Genomic DNA, 27,416 nt, shown 5'->3' with positions numbered 1-27,416 from the left:
ATGAGTTTCATGCAAATACCAAATTTCATGCAAATACCAAATACCAAAATTCTGTATACCAGGAAAAATGTTGAATTTATACCCTACCCAGGACCATAGAAGGCAATGTGGCTTCAGTCTATGCTGGATTATCTCCACATATTCCCTGGGCACTATGGTTTGCTAATATCGGGAAACTTGGCATAATACCAACCTGGGTCCAGTTGAAATTAATATCTTTAACTTACTATTTCATTGATTATTTATTTATATTATGGAACATGCACTATGTATACATTACAAATGTCATTTGCATCTGATACTGCATCTTTATTTAATAGTGAAAATAAAAGCAAAAATGGTTTTAGATGTTTTCTATTATAAAAAAAGCCTTGCATTAAAGTTTTAGTGACATGTGGAGAAACTTGACTGAGGGCTTTGGATGGCCTGAGAATGGGTTTTGAGTACTATTTAAAAATCAGAATAGAATAGGCAAAAATATTCAGTCCAGCATATTTCCAGGTACATATTAAGTGTTGATAACAAGGGATGCCCATATTAACAATCATTGAATGAGGACAATGAAACCTTAATACAAGTCTAGATATAAACAACTAAGGAAAAAATAATGCAGGAATTTTATTTAGGAGCATAGATATAATAATCCTACATAAAATATTGTCAGAGAAAATGAAGCAAGGTATGTGAAAATATCATAAAATTTTATTTATCTTACACATGCAAAGATTATACTATATTTGAGAATCCAACTAACTATGCTAACAGATAAGAGAAAAAAAGGGAATTGCAATTGATATAGGGAAAGGATTTGTGGGGGGGGAGGGATCTTTTGAAAACTGGACAAATAGAAACCTTCTTAACCTGTTAGAAAGCACCTGACCAAAAAACTACAGAAAACATGCTTAAAAGTAAAACAGGAGAAGCATTTCCTTTAAGGTCACTAGAGGAGAAGAATCTCACCATTACCACTGTAACAGTTACCTACTGCTGTGAAACAACTGCCCCCAGAACTTTGTGCTGTATGAAAACAATGATTTACTGATTCTCGTGATTCTGTGACTTGACTGGGCTCAGATGGGATGACTTGTGTATCCCATGTAAGTCTCTGTGGGCCTGCTCATATTAGTTTGGGCTAAAGAATTCAAGATGGTCTCAGTCACACGCCCCATTCCTAACCTGGGATAGTTGTGTCCTCTCTCACTCTACTTGTATGCTTTTCTCCTCTAGGGCCTCTTCTCCTGGATAGGCTTTCATTCCCTAGACTCTGTGTGTGTGGCCTCTTCAGTGGGAATGCTCAGGCTCCTTTACATTGCATCTCAGGAACCTCAAGAGGGAAAACGCAGAAACTGCAAGGTTTCCTAAAGTACTGGCTTTTGAACTCAGACAGCACAATCTTCGCAATGTTCTATAGCTTAGCAGAAGCTAAATACTAGGCCAGATTCACTGTGGGAGGAGATTACATGAAGGTATGAGCATAGAGAAGAATTTGCTCACTGGACATCATTTTGTATTAATCTGTCACAGCCAGTTCATTTCAAGTTTCATTAGAGATTTTATCCATCGTACTAAAATGAGAAGGAGGAAAAACACGATAAAGATGATAATGATGAAGATATTAAGGATTGGGAGGAAACTTACTTAAGGATTATATAATTGTACATACAGAAAATCTAAGAGAATGAAAAAAAAAGTAAGAACAAAACCATTACTGCCAATGATCTGAATATAAAATTAGTATGTGAAAATAATTTTTACAAGCCATAAACACAAAACTTTTAAATTGTTTTATTTTTAATTATTTTAAAAGATATATACATCAGCAAAAAGTCAACATAAAGTACATAAGAATACGCAGCAAAGATGTTCAAGACCTATTTGAGAAAAATGACTGACATTTAAGAATGCCAAGTAAGTGGTGAGAGATTGCAAATGGAGGATTCCCAGTATCATAAAGCAGATAATGTTTCCAATATCAATCTGTAAATTTAATGAAATTGTAATGAAAATTATAAGATTTTCCATGAAACCTAATAAATTAATGTTACAATTAATGTTAAGTGTGAAAAGCCAAGAACAGTCAAGACAAATGTGAGAAGGAAGAGGTACAAGAGTTGGGGTCTTGCCCTACTGCATATCAAAACCTAATTAGAGATATTAATTAAGCCAATGTGCTATTGTTGTAGGGATATGTCATAGGGACAAATTAAAACAAACAGAAAAGTCTAGAAACATGCATTCATATCTTCAAAATTTACAAATGGTAGATGCGTGATTAGTAAGTAGTGGGGAAAGAATGCGTTATGATCTTGATACAATTATTCATCCATAGGAAAAAATACAGAATTTTATTCCTAACACATAGTACATAATAATTTTGCTTTAAAACAGATTAAATATATCATTGTATAAACTAAAACACTGAAATGTTTCTGATAAAATCAGGAAAAAATATTTTTTTAAAGATTTTATTTATTTATTTGATAGACAGAGATCACAAGTAGGCAGAGAGGCAGGAAGAGAGTGAGAGGAGAAATCAGGCTCCCCACTGAGCAGAGAGCCCGATGCAGGGTTCGATCCCAGGACCCTGGGACCATGACCTGAGCCAAAGGCAGAGGCTTTAACCCACTGAGCCACCCAGGCGCCCCAGGAAAAATATTTTTAAGACTCTGAGTAAACAGGAAGCAAAAAGCACAAGGAATAAAGTAAAAGAGAGATAAATTGGATTACATTAACAATTATAAGCTCCTGCATAGCCAAAGACATTGTAAGAAATAGAAATTATAAACAATAGCACAATTGAAAGCAAATGCAATGAATCACCTGATAATATATTATTATCAGAAAATATTTTAAGACCTTCAAATTAATAAGAAAATGAAGATAAGATAGAGAAATGAACATATAATATGGACAGACAATAAAAATGGGAAATCCAAAATGTCCAACAAATAAATAAGGGTTATTTAGTTTTTTTGAAAATGACAAATGAAAATTTAAAATGATTTGGCAAATTTTAAGCTATCTAAAGATTACACCAATTGTTAAGAGAGTAGGCACATTCATATCATGCTCATAGAAGCATGAATTTGTGCAATTTCTTTGGAGAATAATTTAACAATATAAACTTGAAAGTACCTAATGAAACCTTCACACATTTACCCTTGGACCATATAGACAAGAATGGTTCTTCAGCATTGTTTATAATAGCAGAAAAATGGAGTCCAACTTATCAAAGCAGCATGAATACATTTGGAATACCCTTATAATGGGAGAGCAGATAGCTGTAAAAATTGATAAAATAGAGCTATCTTATAAACACAGATAAATCTCACAAATACGATGTTGAGAGGGAAAAAAACAAAAGTAAATTGCTTGAGGGCTGTATAATTTTATACCAATTATATAAAATTATAAAGTATTCAAATCAACCAAAATAATGTTGATGTATGTTTAAATGTCTAGTAAAACTATCTTTATATGATTTTGATTAAAAAATTCAACACAGTAGTTAATTCAATTTAAAAAATATCTGTAATGTTTTATTTCATCATCTTGGTGGTAAGCCTATGGATGTTCATATTATCCATGCTTTTGTGTACATGCCCTTGAAATATTATAAAAGTTAAAAGAATAGAATTATAGGAGCACCTGGGTGGCTCAGATGGTTAAGCATCTGCCTTTGACTCAGGTCATGATCTCCAGGTCCTGGGATCAAGCCCCAGAGCCCCCTGTGGGGCTGGCTCCCTGCCCCACCAGGAATTTGCTTCTTCCTCTCCCTCTGCCTCTCCCCCTGCTTGTGCTCGTTCTGTCTCTCTCTCAAATGAATAAATTTAAAAAAATATTTTAAAAAACAGAATTATAGAGACTGGGAATGATGCAGGAAATTTGAAATTTGGCAAATGATGATCTCCTATTTTAAAAAAGAAAACAGGGACAGATTTTCCATTCATCTTTCAACAAACATTTGTTGTAATTCCACTGTGTGCCAGGCACAGTGCTAGGCTCTAGAAAAAACAGCAGTGAAAAGAAAGATGCCTTCAATGTTTACATGGTCTCTATAATCAGAGTATTACATAACCTACAGACAGGATTTCTGTGGTTCTGACTCAAAAATTTTCTAACTCATGGTTAAAGTTCTGGTGGCTTATAATAAAACAGAACAAGTCACACCAGGCTAACTTTATTTATTTAAGGCTAACTTCATCTATTTCTTTTAAAGGATCCCATTTTTTTTTTTAATACTGTACAACTCAGGTCTCTACTTTGATCTATTAACATATTGTTGTTTTGCTTGTTTTTTAATGGCTTGGGCAACATTATAGATGATATGTTAATTTCATTTTTCCACATAAAATTTGAAGAAATAAAAAATGCTAATAAGAAAATACCAGTATACCAAATAAGCCAAAATCATGTCAAAATTCTTTATTTTTTTCCTCCCCAAACCACACAGCTTGTCATAAACTTACAAATACTCTCATGGCATAAATATTTATAAAATCACTCTCTAAAATTCATGGTTATCAATTGCAGTGGTTTGATGGGTTTATCCCAACTAGTCATGAGCAACGTTGAAAGTTATATGCTTACAGCTAATGATAGACCAAGTTTTCAATGGTTTTCTTTTTAAAAGAGCATAGAGAGTAGATACCACATGTATCTCAGCAAAGAATATATTAATCACTGTTACTTTAGGATACATTATATATCATCACCACTTTTCATTTTGCTTGGCTTTTGATCATAGAACTTATTAAGAAAAATTTTGCAAAGGAGAGAATTGACCCTTTTAGTCACCAAGATTCCATGAAAAGAAAAATTACCTCAGAGCAGTACATTTTGGCAATGCGTAAAACATTAGCACACCCGGGAACACTTCAGACACCCAAACAGGATTTGAATGCAGGCCGTCTAAACTCCATAGTCTACACTCTACATCCACAGTGTACAGCTGATCTGTTGTACAGCTCCGCCCATCCCAAACTTAAGCAGGTAGGAGAATCACTTGGAAGACTTGTTAAAATGCAATGCAGCCCACCTCTGGAGATTCTAGAGGTCAGATAATTTACATTTCTAAAAAGCTTCCAGGTGGTTCAGAAACTACTGACCCTTAGTCTATTGTTTATTGGCTTGCTGTCTTTAAAGCAAGAGAAACTTTATCACCCTAGCACAGTAAATTATAGCCTCATTTCACAACAGCAAGACGGAATAAACCCCTTTCAATCTTATGATTACAGGAAGCCCTTTCCCACAACAATGTGGTTTATAGCTCAAAGACAACCAAAGCATGGTTTACATAATAATTTAAAAAGCATGTTTTGCCTGTCAAAATGCAGAGAAAAGGCGTACAAACTAGGAAGCATTTTCTTATGATCCTTCTACAGGGAAAATGAGGGTGACAAGACAGTAAGCATCCAAGCTCCTGGAATCTGTTGGGCTTAAGGGCTAAACTCTGTCCACTATCTGCTTACAGGTATAAACTCAAGAGCTAGTATTTCAGCCAAGACTGACTTCAGCTCAGGAAACAAAATGGGCATTTTACATTAAAGCTTCTCACACACAATTTGGTTTCTAAAAGAGGAAGCTAATTTGAGGGAAACATGCAAATCTTTGCTCCAGAGATAGAGTGGGGAGGTTGCCTTGAACAAAGCCTAAGCATTACATTAGTTGGGTTCTCCGGGGCCCAGCCTATCTGCAGAAAGACAGCTGCTTGAATTTATACACCAATTAAAGATTTCACAGGCTTAAATCACTTTCTTTTACAAGAACATTCAACTTGTGTACTTAGAAAGTAAATCAATGGAATATTCTGTTTAAGAGGGAAAAAAGCATATACTGTGAGCTTTTTACCATAAGAATTAAATATTGGGGGAAATAATTCTCTGTCTCTCTTTTTTAAAGATTTTATTTATTTATTTATTTATTTATTTATTTATTTGAGAGAGAGAGAGAGAGAGTGCACCCACACAAATGCAGGGAGGAGGGGCACAGTGAGAGGAGAAGCAGACTCTCTACTGCACAAGGAGCCCAATGAGGGACTCCATCCCAGGACCCTGAGATCATGACCTGAGCCAAAGGCAGACGCTTAACCAACTGAGCCACCCAGGTGCCCATGGGGGGAATAATTTTCAAATATAGTAGCAATATAGTTTGGCTATGAAACCTCCTCAATTGTCTGCTGGGTAAGTCCAAAAATGACTAATTTGTCAGCCCTCCTACAGTAAAGTACTCTAGATGTAATTTGCTGGTATGTTTTATCTTTACTTTACTGCCATGTCTTGGCACATAGCGATTTCTTGAGGAGTTAAAAAGTTTGTTTATAAATACTGCCACTTCTGTGTTGAGAAAGAACTTTCGAACCCCCGTTTCCCATATTTTCAGGAACAATGAAAAACAATATTTTTTGTGGTTTCTGCTCATTAAAAACAAACATAAAGGGGGTGTGGAGTAAAATGGATAAGCATTAATTCATTCCAGTTCATGCTGTATTTCCAGTCAGTGTGTGTTATTAAAATGTTTTTGTTAGCTCTTAAACCTGAGGCTCTTGCTTTGGGGGACAAAATGTAGGCATATACAAAATGCTCATAAATTATGTTAATATTGATCAATATGAATGCATACCTTACAAGAAATTAATGCTAATGGTAAAAGGAGCACAATGCAGATCTCTAAAGACCCCGAGTCAAGAGCGTCTCTCCACTCAATTCCTTAGACAATTCAGGATGTACCCAAATGATTCCTTTCATAACCTAGTGACAAGCCCATGAGAGGCTATAATTCTACTATGTTAAATCAGTTTTAATTTGTCCCTTGTTACTAAGTATGTAAGCACTATCAGGAGAGGAGAAAATGCCTATTTAGGAATTATTTGTGCTGACTACCATGTCTTAATTGTCTTTAAACTGCTCTGCTAAAAGATTCATTTTGAAATAAATATAATGATACAAGTTTACATCTGGGAGTCCAGTAAATATTTGTTTTGGGGAGACTGTAATATCCAGGAAGAGTCCATAGAAGAATTTTTATCCAAGAGGAGAAAGATTTGGAGGTAGATTCTGAGGGCCTCCTTGAGCCCATGTAGCTATTTTAAATCATGGCCAAAAAAAAAAAAAAAAAATTAAAAAATAGCTACACTCCTATATTCAGTCAGTTTCAAAAATTATTTATATGCATTTTTCTTGCATAAGCACTAGAGAAGAGAATTGTAAGAAGTATCCGGTGGAGTTAAACAGGGGCATCTTCCCTGGCAAGGAGGGAAGGTTTTTCTGAGGCGCTTTTAACCTGTGTTCTTCCAGGTTAATACAAATCAGCTAAGGGAGGGGCAAACGGAAAGGATAAGAAAAACCATGATCCAGCCATAGAGAACGCTGGGTGTGAAAACCATGATGAAAGAAGTAGAGAGAGCTTGAGAAACAGAGTAACAGTTGCTGTGATGAAGGTGGAGAAAGTAAGGGCAAAGGAAAGCCTGACACGAGGCTGGGAGGGTCCAGACCAAGAAGGTGTGGTTACTGACATGACGGAGCTCCCACCTACTCTAAGAGTGATGGGGGATTCCTGAGGGTTCCAAGCAAGAAGATGTCATGACAGTATTCACCTCTTTCAGAAGACCTCTCTCTGTGCTGTGTGGAGAATTGATTGTTGAGTAAGAGGGGAGGCAGAGGGGCCATGAAGGAGATTTCCTTAGTCCTGGAAAATGAAGGCAGTCTGCATCAACTGGGTGAGAGGGGAGATAGATAAAATGCTTATTTATAGAGGAAAACAGATGAAATTAAAGAATAAGGAAAAAGAAGCTCTCAAAGATGAGTCCCGTATTTCTGGCTTAAGAAATGTTAAGGTAAGAGAAGCAGTAACCTGAACCAAGAATGGGGTTTATGCATTTATTTGGAAAATATTTATTGAATACTTGCTACATGCCAAGTACCATTCTAGATGCTTGAACATAGAGCCACTGTATCGGCATTGTAATAACGTTGGATATTCATTGACTTTTTAATATGTCCTAAGCACTAATACATATGTATTCACCTCATCCTTAGTGTGATCTAATAACTATTTTCTCCATTTCACAGGTGAGAAAAGTGAGGCATAAAATGTTTAAGAAACACACAGTAAGTAGTAAATTCAGAACCGAAACTAGGCAAACTGGCTCTAGGGTTGATGATTTTATTTTTATTTATTTATTTATTTTTAAGATTTACTTATTTATTTGAGAGAGACGGAGAGATAGAAAGAGCATGAGAGTGAGGAGTGGGGACAGAGGGAAAGGAGCAGACTCCCCGCTAAGAGTGGGACTCCACTCCAGAAACCTGAGTTCGTGACCTGAGCAGAAACCAAGAGTCACAGAGCAGCTGAGCCCCGCAGATGCCCATGGAGTGGGTGATTTTAAACACTGTGCTGTACTACAGAACAGAAGCTATCATTGCACAAGTGTGGACTGAGCCACTAGGTGCAGCAAACGCCTTCCTGTGCTCTCCAGGTCTAGGTCAAACAGGAAGGGTTAATAAATGTTACAGTTGACACACATATGGAGACACAATTGCCTAGTCTCCCAACTGCAGGGGTTTCATCATGCAAACATGTAACTTTTGCAAAGTCAAATATATGTGATTGACACCAAGAGGGAGAGAAGAAAGCAATCACAAATTCAACAGTGTGGAAATTGTCTGCTGCCATTCCAGTCAATGGAGGTTATCCCTGGGGTCAGCATAAAGTGGGAAAGGTGATCTCCTGTAAATTTAGTTAGTTCCTGATTGCCTCCCCAAAACATGCACTTCTCCCAGTAGTGAATGTGACTCTTGTGTTAAGGCTCACGCTCCACCCGCCCCCCCAAACAGAAGTACTTCATCAGGTATGCATATGGAAGAACTAAGGCAGCTTGTATCGTTCCATACTAAGATATCACATATTGCCAATGTGACACCTTCTAAAGGGACGTTGTGCTAGATTGTGTTGTTGATCCCATTTGTGCTGAAGATTTTATTTTTATTCTCTGTTCTCTGCAACTCCCAGTAATAGCATCATACACCCCTACTCAGTGCACGTGACTTGAAATGTCTTTCCCGGTGAAAGCAATACACTTCCCACTGTCATCATTTTCAGCCTCAGCCTTGTCACTCGCCTTGGACAGTGGGACATAAGCAGAGGTGAAACTTTTTATACCTGAACTTGAAGAGCCATCAAATGGTTTCCCCTTGGCTCTTTTCTCCCCTAGCACAAATATAGTATGTACCAGAAAAGGACTGACTGTTCCTACAGTCTGGATCTCAGAAAGAAGAAAACTTTTGGAATCAACCGGCAAGTAAATCTAGCCAACATCTAACATGAAAAAGAAATGGATCTTTGTGTTTAAACTTCTAAAACTGGGGGCCATTTTATTACTGCAGGATAACATAGTCTAAATTGACACAAAAATCCAAAATGACTTTAGCCTGAATTTGAATGTATGAGAATTTCACTTTAAATTCACCTTTAGAAGCTATCCCACATTAAGATGCAACTCCAGGTAATTTTAGGGAGTTTCTACTCACCCCTCCTAACTATAGGGCTCAGATCTCATAACTGAGGTCATAACTGAGGTCATTAATAGAAGACCTACGAGCAGGGCAATTTCAACCCCAAAATGACAAACTTTATTTTTGGTCCCCCCAATGAAAGCTGCAGATCTTCAGAGGGGCTGGCCCTGGGTGCCCATTTGGACTACTGGCTCCAGTAACTCGTGCTGAACTTTACCCATTCTGGTCTTCTGCCAGTAGGATTAACAGCTTTAAAATTTGCTGCAAAAGCTTTTCTGAGGGAAAAGGAATAGCAGTAATGACAAATACACACTCATGTTTCTTGTCCATTTGTTCTCCCTGATCTTGGTTCAAGATGAATATCGCATTTCTACATTATAGACAGATGGCTGGCTGGCTGCCACATTCCTTAGACTGGAAACCTGATTTTGCCTTTTTTCAGAGGTAATGAATGTTTTCTTTATAAAGTCGGTGCTAATTCACCAGGTACACCTTCATCAACTCAAGGTCTTATATAATAAACTCCTGGGTTTTGCTGAATTTTAGTCTTAGTATCAACTAACTTCAATCCTTGTCGGTAATTGAATCTTTCTCTGTCTCTCTGTCACTGTCTCTCTCTCATATACACACATACACAAATCCACAGGCCATCGACCACTATTTCTGAATGTTTTCTTCTATACTTAATATTTGGCAATGACAAAATATAGAAGTGCCATTAGCACAACACACCTGAGAGACAAGTTCTACACAAAGTCAGGATGAATAACTTGAGATGAGAAGAGGAAGACAGAGGAGAGATCCTTGGAAACTTTTTCCCTGATGATCTATAACTCAGTATAACAAGATGGCAGTAAAATGACAATAAGGTCCCTTGATGGGCTTAAGCACCAATTATCTCCCTAGCCCTTGATTTTTTTCCCCATACACAAAATCACATTTATGTGATTATGTTTCTTTAGAAATGGTCATATAGGTTTACCTAGGGAAGGAGGAAATGTGTCCCTAGTAGTACCAATAGTTTGAAATTAAACAAGAAGTTCTAAGGAAATAAGCCCATATGAAATTATCATTTTGACTTGAGCTGTGACAAAAAGATTTCTGATCACTGCCTTTCTGGACATTAAGTGGAAAGAAAGTGATTCTTTCCCTTAGCATTCTTCTCAGGCATTGTATGCCAATCTTGCTTAGGAGTTATGTTTTTTCCTTAAAATTTAAACACCCTTTTCCTCCCACCCACCAGATAGAATGCCAAGTGCTGTTCTCTAATCAGCTATTGATTTGGTGCCATCTGTTACCTAAGAAGCACGATTTCAAGAAAAGCAATGGTGTGGCATCTCTTAGCTTAAATTGTTCTAGTCAACCTCTACTTCCAAAGGACTAGACATAAACCCGTTTATTCCCTGTCTGCCACCCTGATTTGTTTATGACTTCTTATTATTTATAATTTGTATCTAAATGAATTTATAAAATATAATGGAAATTTGCATTTGAGTGGATAGGTTGCACAGAAGGCTTTTAAACCATTATTTTCTTCAGTCAGAAGGTTCTCATGGGCATGTCAGTCTCCCACATGAGCATCCTAATAAACATCATTTCCCATAAGATTTCCCCACTTATTTCTGGCATTGCTAATTCTTATATTTCTCCCTCTTTGGGGTAAAAAAAAAAAATCAATGAAGGAAATCTATACCATTCTTCAGTTTGAATATCACCATTTATTAAAAATACTGTAGTATGAAAGGATATTCTTTAACTGCTGGTCAAAATAGAAGTTTGATATGATGCCATCATAGAAATCATAATTACACTCATTTTAACCAGGTAGCAGTGAATGAACTAAACATCTCTATTATTTCACATAATACAACTTCTAATTTCCTAAATCTTTGGCCTTTTCCTTCTTTGTTTACCTAACCATCTATTTACTTTATACACATTTTCTCTAGTTATGTTCGCTTTGTTTTCAAGAAACAGATATACCTTAAGCCAAAACAAAGAAAAAATGAGGTTATTAATTATAACCATAAACATTGTGATTTATTGGATGGCTCAGAAATAGAAACCAAAGTACCATTATATCTAACTGAGATCATGACAAGAAAGTCACGGGTTAAGAGGACTGTCTCTTTCTCTTGGGTCATAGTGTCTACAACACATATATATTGAATAACCTCTATGTGCCAGGCACAGTCTAAGCAACAGAAATGAGAAATTGGACATTAGCCAATTATTTAAAATACTTTACAAAAATAGAAAAACTGTACGGAGTAGAAATAGTAGATATGCAGAGCTCAGATAAGATTGAGAGTATAGTAAAGTCTTCTTAGAAATGAAGCTGAGCACTAGATATTACATACAACTAATGAATCATTGAACACTACATCAAAAACTAATTATGGGGGCACCTGGGTGGCTCAGTGGGTTAAGCCTCTGCCTTTGGCTCAGGTCATGACCCCGGGTCCTGGGATGAAGTCTGGAATCGGGCTCTCTGCTCAGCGGGGAGCCTGTTTCCTCCTCCCTCTCTGCCTGCCTCTCTGCCTACTTGTGATCTGTCTGTCAAATAAATAAATAAAATCTTTAAAAAAAATAAATAAATAAAATGAAGTTGAGATTGACATCATAAGAATAAACAGAAGGTAATCAGGCAGGTTATGCTGTGAACTTTTTAGTACAATTGTGTGTTGTCTCAAATTGATATGTCCACTTTATTCTTCTGCCTATGCAGTTTCTTTTGGCAATTTATAAGTTTTGCACAGACCCAAAATATAGATGATTGCAAATCTGGAAATCATGCATGCATTAGACTGTTACAGGCAGACTACGGTCTCTCTTGTTTGATGGACAATCTAATTAACTTAGCCTGATCAATGAAGGATTTGGCTAATATTAGGCGATGCCACTAGTCCAATTAACGTCTAGAAGGGGATGAGGGCAGGGAAGGTCCTGAATTCAATGGCTGTGTTTATAGTCAAGGGTATCCAAGAAGGAAAAGTAGATTACAGCAGATGAGCTGATTGACGTGTCTAGAATACACATCTTTTCACGTGCACGCACACAGATGCAGGGTGTCACGGGCAGTACTCTATGGTTTCTCACTGGTGGTGAGCCGCTGTGCATACCCTAATCCAGCTCACTCTAGGATTTCTAGGCAGCGTGTGGCAGGAGCTGAGAAATAGCCAAAGGCAGGAACAACTCTGTGGCTATTAACATAAAACCAACGTCCTTGGTGAGGTATTCATGACCTTGGCTTGACTAGTTCTGGTCTCTACCCATGTATAAAGTACTGTTATGGTTTGAAAAGTATTCTGTTGATCGCTACAGTATATGGATATTTACAATAAAATTACTCTATCGGTAATAATTAGTAGTAAATCATTGGGTTCTAGAGTCAGACAGACCCCAACTTGGATCCAATACTATAATAGTTACCTAACATGGTCATGTTGTAAGATTCTTCATCCCTAAAATGAAGGTAACAATGCCTGCATATCAGTTAAGAATTCTGTGGGATAGCATGTAATAGAAAAATCAAAAGAACGGTGACTTAAACACAGATGGTTACACCACTCTCATAAACGAATTACAGATATAAGCAATTTACAACTGGTATAAGGCTCCAGAAAGTTATCCAGAACCTAGGATCCTCTATCTTGCTCAGCACAGGCTTCCGTCCTCAAGCTACCCTGGAACACGATGGCCGCTGAGTCATTAGGAATCACGTCTGCATTCCAGAGAGTTAAAAAGAGAAAGTGGGGGAAGAGGGTGAGCTCAAAAAGAAAGACCTCCCTGAAGTTCCTTCCACAAGACAAATCTGTGCACATGCTATAGGTTGGTACTCAATCATGTAGGTGCATGAAGGTGCAAGGTGGGCTTGGAAAACGAGTCCTTTAGCTAGTGTTTGTCATGTAGATAAAATTTGGGTACAAAGGAAAACAGGGGAATTAGACTGGTAGGCAAGCAGTCCTCTCTACCACCATGTTCCCCCAAAGGACTGCGTGCAGATTAAATGAGTTAATACACATTAAACCCTGAGCACAGTGCCTGATACATTGTCACACTCCGAAGCTACCATTATTACTGCCAGCCAATTGCCAGGTATATTAAATCCTACTATTTAAAACTCCTTAAAAAGGAAATTATTATTCTGAAATATGTAAATGCCCTTAGTCTATTTGTATTTATTGTATTTTAAAGGAAATGATTTTAAAAAGTCATAGAATACGGAGGAAAAATAGTTTAAGCCAAGAGTTAAAAATTATGTTGAAAAAAAATTATGCTTCAGAGAGTTCATAAATCAACAAAAATTTATTAAATAAAAGATCTGAAAGCTAGGAAACTGCAGAAAACTACATATATAGGAAAGGAAATGATTTCCTTGATTTCTAGAATATTTCTCAATAATAACTCAGAAGAGATGATAATAGAATGTGGGCTTTTCCTCAATACTTCACAGATTTTCACACAGTTCAGCACAAGTGCTTGTGTGGGTGGAGAACGGAAGGGAAACGGCATGTTCCTGTTCTTCCTCAGACGTCTTTAGACTCCGCTCACTGAGTCTCCTCTGTCTATTTTCTCCACCCTTCCCTTTTTTCCCCTTTTCTCCAAGTCTCCAAGTCCTTTTCCCCCTCCCTTTGCATTCTCCTCTGGGACTGTTCTGTTGTGCTACTTTGCAATGTTTTTGAGCTTTGATGCAAATCATAATCAATGTTTTTTATCCTTTTTTAGAGGATACATCATCATGAATCACTGTTTCCAGGCAGGAGCTGGTGCCAAGTTCTCTTAATGCTAATTCTCTTGTTCAACGCTCTCTCAAAAGTAAAATGGAAATAAACTGCTAGAAACACAGCAGAATGGGTTTCAGCATCACACAGACCTCAGTGTGTGCTACCATATGAGAAGCAAATTACTTGTTCTCAGCCTCAGTTTCCCTTTCTCTCAACCTGATGTAATAACAGCGTATGTCACAGAAGGACTTAGGATATAGATTGAATATGGTACAATATTAGTATGGTACAATAAGAAACATGGAACAGATAAATGTTAGCTCTGATAATAATGGTGATAATAATGAAAGATGATATCAAAATTCTACAGCTAATCCTCTGGTATCTACAAAATATTGTTATCAAATAATTATTTTATAATAATAATAATTTTATTATACTATTAGGTCAATGAGAACTTTCCACATGAAGCCAAACAAATAAACAAAGCTACAAAACAAATATGGATTGTTTGATTCATCTTTTGGGTGAATTTCATTCCCTGGTTGAAAACCACAAATTGTCCAAAGTCTGTCTTTGTGGCTACAGTCCCAGAGCTGAGACGGTTATGCATTTTCCGTATGATGAAATACAATACCTACTCTCTGCCTTCCATCATTTCATCTGACCCAGAAATAGATCAGCTTTCAGTTTAACTTTTTCCTTGTAGCTTGAAATCATTTCCTCATTGCTCATCATTTTCTCAACAGAAAAGTCCAGACTTTATCTGGTAATCTATACAGTATCAGTCTGCATGATAAACCTTTAGTCTAATTAGTGGGATATGTTTATCCTCTGCCTGACCATCTGAAATAAATGCTCCCTCTCATTCACTTTCTTCCAAAGCACATATGGTATTGTTCTGATAATTCTTTTCCCCAAGGCACTGACATATCTTAACAGGCTTTCCCTACCTCTGTCAAAAGCAAGGGTTCTTAAACTGTTTTGGCTGATGGTTGTTTCTGAAAATCTGATGAAAAAGGTTGCTATTTAGGGTGAGGTCAATTCACAGATGTTGCTACAGACTGAATGTGTCCCCCCACAAAATATATGTTAAAATCTTAAACCTCAAAGTGATGGAATTAAGAGGTGGGGCCTCTGGGAGGTGATTAGGTCATAAGGGTGGAGCTCTCATGAATGGGATTAGTGCCCTTATAAAAGAGACACCAGAGAGAGGAGTTACCCCTTCCCTCCTATGAGTATAAAACAAGAAATCTGTATCCTAGAAAAGGATCCTCACCCAACCATGGTGGCACCCTGATCTCAGACTTCCAGCCTCCAGAACTGTGAAAATTAAATGTTTGTTGTTTATAAGCCATTCAGTTTATGGGATTTTTGTCACAGCAGCCTGAACAAACTAAGACATTGCTTAATCACCAAGTGGCATTTCTATCTTTCCTTTTGCATTTGTTTTCTCCCCAGAAGTTAACACTTTCAAAAAGTGGCCCTTTAAATCTCATGAACACTCAAACTCCCTCCTGTGACCCATGCTCTGATCTACTGAGTATGTATTTAGTATTTTCACACCTCCTAGGGAGGCTTGATATTTCTGACAGTGGTTTGAATCAACTGTGGCCTCATGCTAGCTCCCTAGCTCCCATCTTATCTTCTCCTTCCATAATGGCTCGTGGCCTCCTTTGCTTACCACAAGGCCTGGGGGTAGGAGGAGGCTGTACGACAGTGTTAGAGACCCCAAGCTGGATTTTCCTGTTTTGGCTTTCTGTCTTTGAATTTATACGAAGTTTAATATTCTCTGTAAATTATTTTGAAGGTGTTGTTTTGGTATAGTTTTATTCTTCCCTCTTTGTTGATCTCTATTGTTTTAGGAAGAAACACTAGGCCATAGGGACGGAGACAGCCACCCTTATCTTCAACTCTGAAATTCCTCTCAGATAATTCTGTTACCAGTGTGAAGGGCAGGTTAGAAGAGAGGTTAAAAAATGAAAAGACTCGGGGTGCCTGGGTGGCTCAGTGGGTTGAGCCTCTGCCTTTGGCTCGGGTCATGATCTCAGGGTCCTGGGATCGAGCCCCACATTGGTCTCTCTGCTTGGCGGGGAGTCTGCTTCCCCTTCTCTCTCTGCCTGCCTCTCTGTCTACTTGTGATCTCTCTCTGTCAAATAAATAAATAAAATAAAATAAAATAAAATAATGAAAAGACTCACTTGGTGTTATTTCAATAGTGTAAGTAAAACCTACTGAGGGCCATGATGAACTCTGGAAATGAAGTTATGGCAGGTTCAGATGATATTAAGAATCTGGTAAGTGACTCTGGGAAACAAAGTAAGGGTTGCAGAGGGGAGGGGGCGGGGGGAAGGGGTAACTGGTTGATGGGCATTAAGGAGGGCATGTGCTGTGATGAGCACTGGGTGCTATATATAAGTAATGAATTGTTGAACACTACATCAAAAAGTAATGATGTTGGCTAACGGAATATAATAATTTAATTAATTAATTAAAAAAGAATCTGGTGTCAAGCAGTTGGAAGAAAGGGTGACCACTAGGTTTCTGGCTTGATCATTGTGATCATTATGGTAGAACCATTTGGAGATAAAGAAGACAGGATGGGGGCAGATGGGGGCAGGTGGGGAGTACAGATAGGAAGAATTTAACGAGTTTCATTTGAAAACTAGGAGTTTGGGGTGCCTGAGATATATCCAGGAGGATTTTCTCACTGGGAATTTAGAAATAGAGAGCACACCAAAATGTTACAACTAAAGATAGAAATCTGGAAGTCCACAGCATAAAGCTGATAGAAGAAGCTGTGTTCATGTGTGAGGTTTTTCAAAGAAAAGGGAGTAGGAAAGTATGAAGGAGGAAAATCTGCCAGGATGAGAACTGGGAAGGAGCTTCTACCACTGGCAGTGGTTGAGGAAGAGGAGCCAGTGCTGAGATTTAGAAAAGAAGAGTTGGCAAGCCAGAGGAAAATGCAGGACAGCCCCATCTTGGAAGTTGAGGTGAAATCAGTTTCTTAGTGGAAGTGTTGGTCCATCTTGTAAGTACCCTACAGAAAATAAAGGAGGAAGTGAAGATATGAACATTGAGTTGCTTGAAGACTAAAGACCTGTCGCAGTTCTTAGCATTAGGTCATTGGTGATGTTTGCAAAGAACACTTCTTATGGGTTGCTGAGGGTGAAGGTCAGGATCCAGAGAGTTGAGGAATGAGTAAGAGGTGAAGAATTGAGGGCCGGAAGCATAGACTTCTTTTCTATAGTGCTTTATCCATGGCAGTCCCTGAAGGACAATATAAGAACTATAGTTAAAGTAATAGACCTAAAGACACTCCCCCAACATTTAACACACCTGACCTGTGATCCTTTTGGCTGTATGTGTATATGCTGTTTCTTCCATTTTAAATGGGAAGTTCCGGGGAGCCTGGGTGGCTCAGTGGGTTAAAGCCTCTGCCTTCGGCTCAGGTCATGATCCCGGGGTCCTGGGATTGAGCCCCGCATTGGCACTCTGCCAAGTGGGGAGCCTGCTTCCTCTTCTCTCTCTCTCTCTCTCTCTCTCTCTGCCTTCCTCTTTGCTCACTTGTGATCTCTGTCAAATAAGTAAATAAAAGCTTTAAAAAGGGGGGGGCATTAAATGGGAAGTTCATTTATGGAAGAATATGTACCTAAGTTCTGTATGTATCACGCAGAAGTGTGCACCTATGATGAACTCAGGAAGAATCTGTTGGCTCAATGAATGAACCAATGAGACTCTAAGAGCCAAGACCCGACTGTGTTCCAAATCCCAGGCATAACACTTAGTCCCATTTTCAGGTGTCCACTGCCTGAAACATTTAGCCTCCAATTTGAAACAATGAAGAGATACCCAACCCTTAGCTTATTTTGTGAGACGTGACTGACAGCCCCTGGCAGCCATAGTAGAGGAGCTATTAGGACACTAGGAACCCTGACAGCCTGCAGACGTATGTAAATGACCTCTCTGACAGCTCATCTCCAAAAGGGCCTTTCAGACCCTAGTGTGCTTTACCACTGATCTATCGTTGTACAAGTAAAGAAATATTTTTTCATCTGTAACTTCCCACAGGCACTTATTTAATTTTATTGCTGCTCTCTGTCATGCTGCCTGGCAAATATCCCTTGAGCCTATTTTGATGAGTAGCAGGGTTTGCCCTGATTGTGTGATTCGCAAGCACTTCTTAAAGTGAGACTCCAGCGTGGACTTCCAGCTCTGTTTTGAAAGGAAGGCTCTGACTGATAGAAGTTTAAGAGAACATACCACTGAGCATGAACACAAAAGCAACAGCCTGTACACAGAGCTACAGAAAGGGACAGAACAAACGTGCCAGAGCTTAGTTTTTAAGAGGAAAGAACCAAAGGACAAACGTGGACCAAAATATCCAATGCAAGATTTCATATTCCTTTTGACTTTCACCCCAGGTGTGGCTTCCTATATAGGCCAACGATTTTTTTGAAAGCCAAATAAATAAGTGCAATAAGAGTGTTTCTTGTTAGACTTGTAATCTAAACATCTGGCAATGCTTAATGGGGCCAGCTGGCTGTGGTGGTCCCATCCTTAATATTTGCATGACACTGGCTTGAATTCCTCAATTTCCTATGATTATCTGGATAGAGATGTGGAAGGCAAGCTACATTTCTCCGTATCAGTTCAGCTTGCTTGTCAATCTTAATTCCAAATTGTGTCTACTATGTGTACAATCCTTTGTTCTATATTCCACAGCCCTACCGAGTCACACATGGATACTTTTATCTTGCCAATTTCCTCCAACCCAAGATGACAAATATTTTAGATTTTATTTGAGAATTTGGAGACAAGAGTGGGAGAGGTAGATTTACTTAGCTGTGCAGCAGGACAAACAACTTAACATTGACTATTAGGCGCCTCTGGCCTTAAAAATCCTTGAACTTACCCAGGGAATTTGTGGCAACCATTTTTTCTACCAGGATTTTTGCTTTGTGTCATGTTGCTGCTCCTTTTCTCCCCAAACCAAACTCACTCACCCATGGTTCCCAATAAGAGGTTTTAGATAATTTTTGCTGTAGAACCATTTAGCTAACCCTCTGTTTTATTGCAAAACATCTGCTCATGTCCAAAGGGCCTCATCCTTCTATTTATGACCAAATATGACTATTCTCTCCCTAGAAGGAGTTCTGTACCAGTCCTTAAAATAATGCAATTTTTCCTCTCTCTGCTATTTCAAAATAGAGCTTGCATGCTGGGGCTGTCCCTTGCTATGGAAATTTTGTACTTCTCTCAACACATTCTCATTAAAAAAAAAAAAAAAAAGAAAAGAAAGAAAAGAAATGGAGACACAAAGATTTATTTTGCATCTTTTGCTTTTGCCCCTAAAGAATTTACCCTAACCCCCTCCCCCCCATCTTGAGCTAATCTTTCTTTACAGTCTCAAGAAAATGCTTAAAGAAGGAAAAGTGGAAACCTTTAGTTTTGAGCATGTTCCCTGTAGTCACCAGCCTCCATCCTGGCTCAACTCGTCCAAAGGGGTTTATCATACACTCCTGTGATGATTAATTTTATGTTTCAACTTGCCAAGGTCACTGGATGCCCAGACAGTAAGTCAAACATAATTCTGGTGTGTCTGTGAGAGTGTTCTGGAATGAGATTAACATTTGAATCAGTAGACTGAGTAAAGCAGATGTAGTTCATAGAAGAGTTGTTATCATGTTAGTCAGATTTATGACCTTGTCATTGTCTGTGTTTGAAGATTAAGCATGGTTTAAGTATGGGTACCAACTTGAAAAAGGATGGATTTGTGATGGTTAATCTTATATGTCAACATTTTTTAAAAGGTTTTCACTGACATTTTATTTTATCCATTTTAATGTAAGCAAATTTTATCAACCCAAACAAAAATACTGATTATATTTTGCATCTGTTTTTAAAGCAATGTATTTCTAATAAATAAAAGGTTTTCTGAAACACACATTTTAAACCAACCATAGCTTACATTCCACATAAGGCAGCAGTAAGGTCTTTACAATTTCTCAGGACTGGGAAGATTGTGGTCATAATATCCAGCACTGTAAATGATGTGTAATTTTTAATTTTTAAGAAACAAAAGACAAAAAAAGTGGATGCCGACATTTGGGCAAACATTATTCTGAGTATGTCTGTGTGCTTTTAATGAGATTAACATTTGAGTCAGTAGGTGGAGTAAAATAGATTGCCTTCCCTAAGGTGGGTGGCCTTCATCCAATCAGTTGAAGACCTTGAATAGAACAAAAAGGCTGTAGGAAAAGTACTGCTTTGGCCTGACTGCTGAGATGAGACATTGGCTCTCCTGGTTCTCAGGACTTTGGCTCAGATGGAACTTAAGCCCTATGCTAAGAGATACAGATTTGTTCAGTGTAATTTTCTGAATGAGAAACTGCTATTTCCTAGGCACTGTTTGGGTACCATATACAAAGCAGTAACCAAACAGACCAAAGTCTTCCCTCATATAACATACATTCACTGGGGAAAGACAGAAATGAGAAAAACAACAGGTCAGTTATTTAATACAATGGAAAGTGCTACACAAAAAATGAAAAACAGGGGAAATGAATAGAGAGTAGGGATGGCAGTAGCAATTTTAAATCGAATTGTCAGAGAATGGTTCAATGACAAGGTGACGTTTAAGCAAATATCGGTACATTAGTTTCCTATTGTTGCTGTAACAAACTATCACAAACCAAGTGGCTTAAAACAACCTACATTTATTCTGTTATATTTCTGATGGTCACAAGTCCAAAATCAGTTTCATTTGGAAGAAACCAGGGTGTTAGCAGGGCCATGCTCACTCTGTAGTCCCTAAGGAAGAATTTGTTTCCTAACCGTTTCCAGTTTCTAGAATGCATTCCTTGGCTCAGAGCTCCGGCCTCCATCTTCCAAGCCAGAAGTACAGTATCTGGCTCTGGTGGTCACACCGCCCTTTCTGCATCTACTGTTCCTCTGTATCCTCTTATGTAAGTACATTTACAGTTGTATTTAGGGCCCACTTGGATAATTTAGGATAATCTTTCCATCTCCAGATCCTGATTTTAATCACATCTGCAAAACTCTATGGCCTTATCAAATAACATTTGCAGGTCCCAAGGATTAGAAACTGGTTGTCTTTGGGGGCCATCAGTGAAACTACAGCAGATAGAAAAGGAGTAAGCCATGCAAATGTTGGGAGAAGATCTCTCCAGGAATACAGAATGGCAATTACAGAAGTGTTGAGCAATGCAGATTCCTGTGTGGTCAATGACTGCGAGGGAAGCCAGTATAGCTGGAGTGAACTAAGCAAGCACAGAGCAGCAGGTGAGGTCAGAGAAAGAAGAAGAGGGTCTAGTGGCAGAAGAGAGGCCAATCACCCTTGTGAGCTTTTTTAACTTCATCTTCTCCTTAAAGGCCCTATCTCCAAATAGAATCACATTCTAAAGACCAGAGGTTAGGGCTATGAAAATAATACACCATCACTGAGTGGGATTTATTCTAGAAATATAAGATTGCTTTAATATTAGAAAATCTATTAACTTTATATATCATATTATTTTATCTAGGGGAAAATTATGATTATCTTCATAATTGTGGTGTTGCAAATACCTTTGACAGAATTCAACACCCATTATTAAAAAAAAAAACCCTCAAGGTAAGAATTGAGACATAGATGCTTTCTTAAAATGTTGTGTATGTGTAAGAAGTAATAGGTTACTTCTTAAGGTATTATCTTATTTAAAGGGGAACTACTACATGCATTTCTACTATCTCTTCTGCTAGTTGATATCATGCTAGAAATGTTAGTCAAAATACTTACACAAAAGAAGTTAACAAGAGACTAGGAATAAAGAAGTAATACCATCTCTGGAGGAGAAGAGGATGGGGAGATGGAGAAACCGCATGATGGGCATTAAGGAGGGCACGTGATGTAATGAGCATTAGGCGTTCTATATGACTGATGAATAACTGAACTCTACCTCTGAAACTATTCTATAGGTTAATTATTAGAATTTAATATAAACTTAAAAAAAAGTAATACCATTTCTACTTGCAGATAATATGATAGTACACCTGAAAATCCCCAGGGAATCAATGATAAAATTATCTCAAACAATAAAATAATTCAGTGAAGAAAGAAAATATTAAATTAACATAAAAAATAAATAGTCCTCATATACACATATAACAATAGTTAAAGAACATAAAGGTAAAGGAAAGATCCATTTAAAATAGCATCAAATAAAATAGACTACTTAGGAATAAATGTATAAAATCTCTATGAGGAGGGGCACCTGGGTGGCTCAGTGGGTTAAGCCGCTGCCTTCGGCTCAGGTCATGATCTCAGGGTCCTGGGATCGAGTCCCACATCGGGCTCTCTGCTCAGCAGGAAGCCTGCTTCCCTCTCTCTCTCTGCCTGCCTCTCTGTCTACTTGTGATCTCTCTCTGTCAAATAAATAAATAAAATCTTAAAAAAAAAAAAAATCTCCATGAGGAAAAACTGTACAACACACCCAAAGGTCACAGAAGTCAATCTGAAAAAGAGAAAGACATTTCTTGTTCTTGAATAAAATGCCTCAATATAGAGATGTCAATTGATTTACAAAACTAATGCAATCCCAATAAAAATGCAAACAAGCTATTTTTGCAGTTAGATAATTTGCTATTTAAATTCATATGGAAAAACAAACATGTAGGAATGACATGGAAAAAATGACTAAAGGAAACTTATGAGAAGACGACTAGCCCAGTAGCTACTAAAACAGACTTTTATAGAGTCCCTATAATTAAGAGTATGTTACTGTGCATTTGTAGACAAATAGATCAGTGGATTAGAATAGAAAGTCCATAACCGAACAAAAAAAAAAAAAATGGAAACTTAATATACAACACAGACAGCATTGAAAATCCCTGCCTAAAGCTGGACTTTTTTAAATAAATGGTGCTCGGTCAACTAAAGAGTTGTTTGGAAAACAAGATAAAATTAGATCCATATCTAGCACCAGAAACAAGAATAAACTCCAAATGAATCAGGAATCTAATTGAAAAACGAAACCAAACAAATCATATGAGAACACAAAGATGAATTCCTCTTTAACCTCATTATAGGGAAAGGCTTTCTAACTGTGACTCCAAATCTAGAGGCTCTAAGAAAGGATAGGTAAACTTGACAGCAGTTGGGATCCCCCCTGACCAATTTGCATGAAAATAAAACCCTTAACAAAGTATAAAGAAAACTAACCAACTGGGAGAAACTAGTCACAATATATATCACAAAGGGCTAATACCCCTAACATATAAATAACTCTTAAAATTTAGAGGAAAATACAAATAATACATTATATCTTAATAAAAATAATTAAAAAATTAAGAGGAAAATTATAACAACCCAATAAAAATGTCAAAAAGATATGAACAGACAATTCTAAAAAAAAAAAAAAATGATTAAAAATTGTCCTCAAACACAAGGGGAAAAAGTTCAAGCTCACTCCTAATGAAAGAATTGCAAATTAAGACAATGTGAAAATATCATTGTCTGTATATCATATTGCAAAAAAAATTTCAAACACAGTAGAACGTTCTGTGAGTGAGACTCGGGAGGGGGAAATTGTCAGTAGGAATTCATATAGGTACAGCCCTTCTGGAGGGACATATAGCAATAACTAACAAAACTACACACTCACACATCTTTCAACCCGACAGTCACACTTTTAGAAATCTACTCTGAAAATAGGCCACCAAGAATGAACACATATGCCTAAGGTCATTCATCGCGGCACTGTTTGTAGTAACAACATATTAAAACAACCCAAATATCCATACATAGGAAAGTGGTTGAGTAAACTCTAGGACATCCCCATGATGCAAGTCCTGTGCTGCTGTTATAGAAGCATTAGGAAGATGCCTACAGATGGATATGGAATGATTTCAAGAATATACTGTTAAGCGAAAGACACAAAGCATAATATTATGCTACCAGGGGATATAAGAAAATACACACTTATGTGCTCCTTTGTATAGAATAAGTGCTGGAAGGACGAACCAAAAACTAAAAAGAACTGATTCCCTATAAAGAGTGATGGAAAGGGGTGGCAAGAAGCAGTGGCCAGGAAGGGGGTAGCAGGAACAGGACAAAATCTCACTTCTCTGAGTCTATTTTTTGGTATAGCTCTGACATATAGACCCACAGTAATGTATCACATACCCAAAAAAGAAAAAAAGGAAACCAACCAGGATGGGGAGGAACCCAAAATAGAATATAAACCCTGACAAGGGAACTGTATTCCATGAATTCCATGAACAGCAACCACATCCATTTGCAAGAGGGAAGAGGTGGGGGAAAAAGAACCAACCTATATAACTTTGGACATTGCAAGGCCAAAAGAACTGTGCATAAGTGCTGGGATCCGGGGATAAAAATACTTCTCCCAGGGGCACCTGGGTGGCTCAGTGGGTTAAAGCCTCTGCCTTCGGCTCAGGTCATGGTCCCAGTGTCCTGGGATCGAGCCCCACGTCGGGCTCTGTGCTCTGCAGGGAGCCTACTTCCACCTCTCTATCTGTCTGCCTCTCTGCCTACTTGTGATCTCTGTCTGTCAAATAAATAAATAAAATCTTTAAAAAAAAAAAAATTTCTCCCAGTGGTACAGGTGAGAAATTCAGCAACAATTCATATGTATACTAGATTTAAATAAATAAGTAAACATACGGTAGATAAGAAGAGCCAGGTTGGAGTTTGAAGCTAAAAACCTAAGGAAGAAAGCTAAAAATGAACCCTAGTTGTTGGATTGAAAATTCAATTATCTCAGTGAAAACTTGTGGGTTTTAATTTATATGCAAGTAGATAGATACATAAATACAGGTATTTGAGTATGACTGAATTAGCATATATATCTGTATTCCTTACCTCTGTCTGAAAATAGGTGAAAAGCAATGACATCCCAGTAACAATGAGCACACATGGTGCCCAGATCCGGTTTCTAAACGCTATCCTTCAGTAAAAGGAACCAGGGATCCCTGGAGAAACAGTTGGTTGCAGGACTGAGGGAGTGAAAATATAAGATGAACCTGAAAATTATGTGGTATCAGATAGTATGAAAGTGTTGAAAAAAATAGATGGAGACTTGTCAAAAACAGGCACCAACCTAAAGAAGTTTCTAATGGACAAAGCCAGAACAATTTGAGGCCCTCCTCACTAAAATAAATAAATAAATAAATAAATAAACAAACAAACAAATAAATAAATTTAAAAATTGTATTAGATTATAACCCATAAAAAATCCTAAAAAAATTAAAAAGATAACCAACATACGATTCCACTTACGAATATTTATCCCAAGAAAATGAAAACACCAGTTTGAAGAGATACATGCACCCCTATGTTCATGGCAGTATTATTTACAATAGTCAAGATATGGAAGCAACCTGAGTGTCCATGGATGGATGAATGGCTAAGGAAAATGTGGTATATATAAAAACTGGAGTATTAGCTGTAAAAAAGAATGCAATTTTGACAACATAGATGAATGTAGAAGATATTATTCTAAGTTAAATATATCAGACAAAGACAAATGCTATATGATTTCATTTATATATTGAATCTATAAAGCAAAACAAATAGATAAACAAAACAAAACAGAAACAGATGCACAGATATAGGAAACAAAGTATTAGTTCCCAAAGTAGGAGAGGCTGGGAAGGTGGACAAAGTAGGTGAAGAGGACTAAGAAGTACAGATTTTTAGTTATAAAATCCATAAGTCATGGGGATATAATATATAGCATAGGGAATATCATCAATAATATTGTAATACTTTTGTATAGTGACAGATGGTGACCAGAGTTATCATGGGGATCCTTTTGTAATGTATAAAAACCTTGAATCACTATGCTGTACACCTGAAACTATTAAGATATTGTACATCAATTAAACTTCAATAAAACAAACAAATACATAATGGTGGAATAATGAAAAATCCACAAGTCCATACTGATACAAATAAATAATCAAATAAACACATTAGGAAGAAAAGATAGCCCTTTAAAATTCTATTTAATAATATAGAGAGAAATATGAATTCACTATTGGCAAATACCACAGTAATAACTTTTTGCAGACAAGATCAGCAGATAGATGATAAAATTATTGATCAAACATTTGAAGAAAATGTAGATTTGTACATTCTGAAAGTAACTTCCAAAGAAATTTGTTAATTGCAAAGGAAAAGATAGTAACTTTACAGTGAAGGAATTCAGCAGAAACCACCCTAAACGTGTGATCAAGGTCAACATTCCTGGTATCAAACTTATCAACGTCATGAACCCCATGATAGGATGTATTGAAGAGGACATAAATCATTTCTGTGGTCTACTTGCCAAAAAAGTATAACCTCAATTCAATTATGAGAAGACTTTAAACATCCACAATTGAAGAGCATTCCACAAATCACTGATTGATAACCTTTGAAAGCATCAAGATCATGAAAGACAAGCAGTGACTTATAAAAGCAGTGACTTAAGAAAAGACAAAGGGGCTGTTACCAACTGCAGGAGACTAAAAAAGGAATAAAATTTTAAAGTTAAAGGGGACTCTGAATGGAATTCTGGAATAGCCAACATCAGTGAAAAAACTGGTCAAATTCAAATAAGGCTTTAGTTCAGTTAATAAGATTATACCAATGTTTACTTCCTGGTTTTAGCAGGTAAAGGATGGCTCAGGGCTATAAAGAAGAGATAGATGAAAATTCTGTGCTATTTTTGCTAGTTTTCTGTAAGGCTAAAATTTATTTTATTATTTTTTTAAAGATTTTATTTATTTATTTGACACACAGAGAGAGATCACAAGTGGGCAGAGAGGCAGGTAGAGAGAGAGAGGGGGAAGCATTCTCCCCCCTGAGCAGAGAGCCAGATGCGGGGCTCTATCCCAGGACCCTGAGATCATTACCTGAGCCAAAGGCAGAGGCTTTGTAAGGGCCTACTTAGCCAGAACGACTCCATCTCAGTTAAACAGTCATTTTGTTGTTTGTGAAGTAAAACTTAAACTGACCCTCCCCCCCTCCCCCCTCACCAAGGAACTTACTTAAAAACAAGTCTGGGAAACCAGTAAAATATGGTCAACCAGTCCCTGATAACAGAGCCCAAATACAAGGATGGGTCATGTCAGGTAGAGATAACAGAGCCCAGAATGCAAGGATGAGTCA

The 27,416-nt window shown here is 37.5% G+C and overlaps 1 pseudogene; it reads right to left on the bottom strand.

Moving 5' to 3' along the window:
- Positions 1–19,249, bottom strand: part of LOC125106985 (peroxiredoxin-2-like) — a 46,707-nt pseudogene extending 27,458 nt beyond the window's left edge.
- Positions 19,250–27,416: the final 8,167 nt, after the last annotated feature.

Source organism: Lutra lutra, chromosome 8 (genome assembly GCF_902655055.1).
Source record: "Lutra lutra chromosome 8, mLutLut1.2, whole genome shotgun sequence".
NCBI classification, from domain to species: Eukaryota; Metazoa; Chordata; class Mammalia; order Carnivora; family Mustelidae; genus Lutra; species Lutra lutra.
This window is presented reverse-complemented; position numbering and strand designations above follow the sequence as displayed.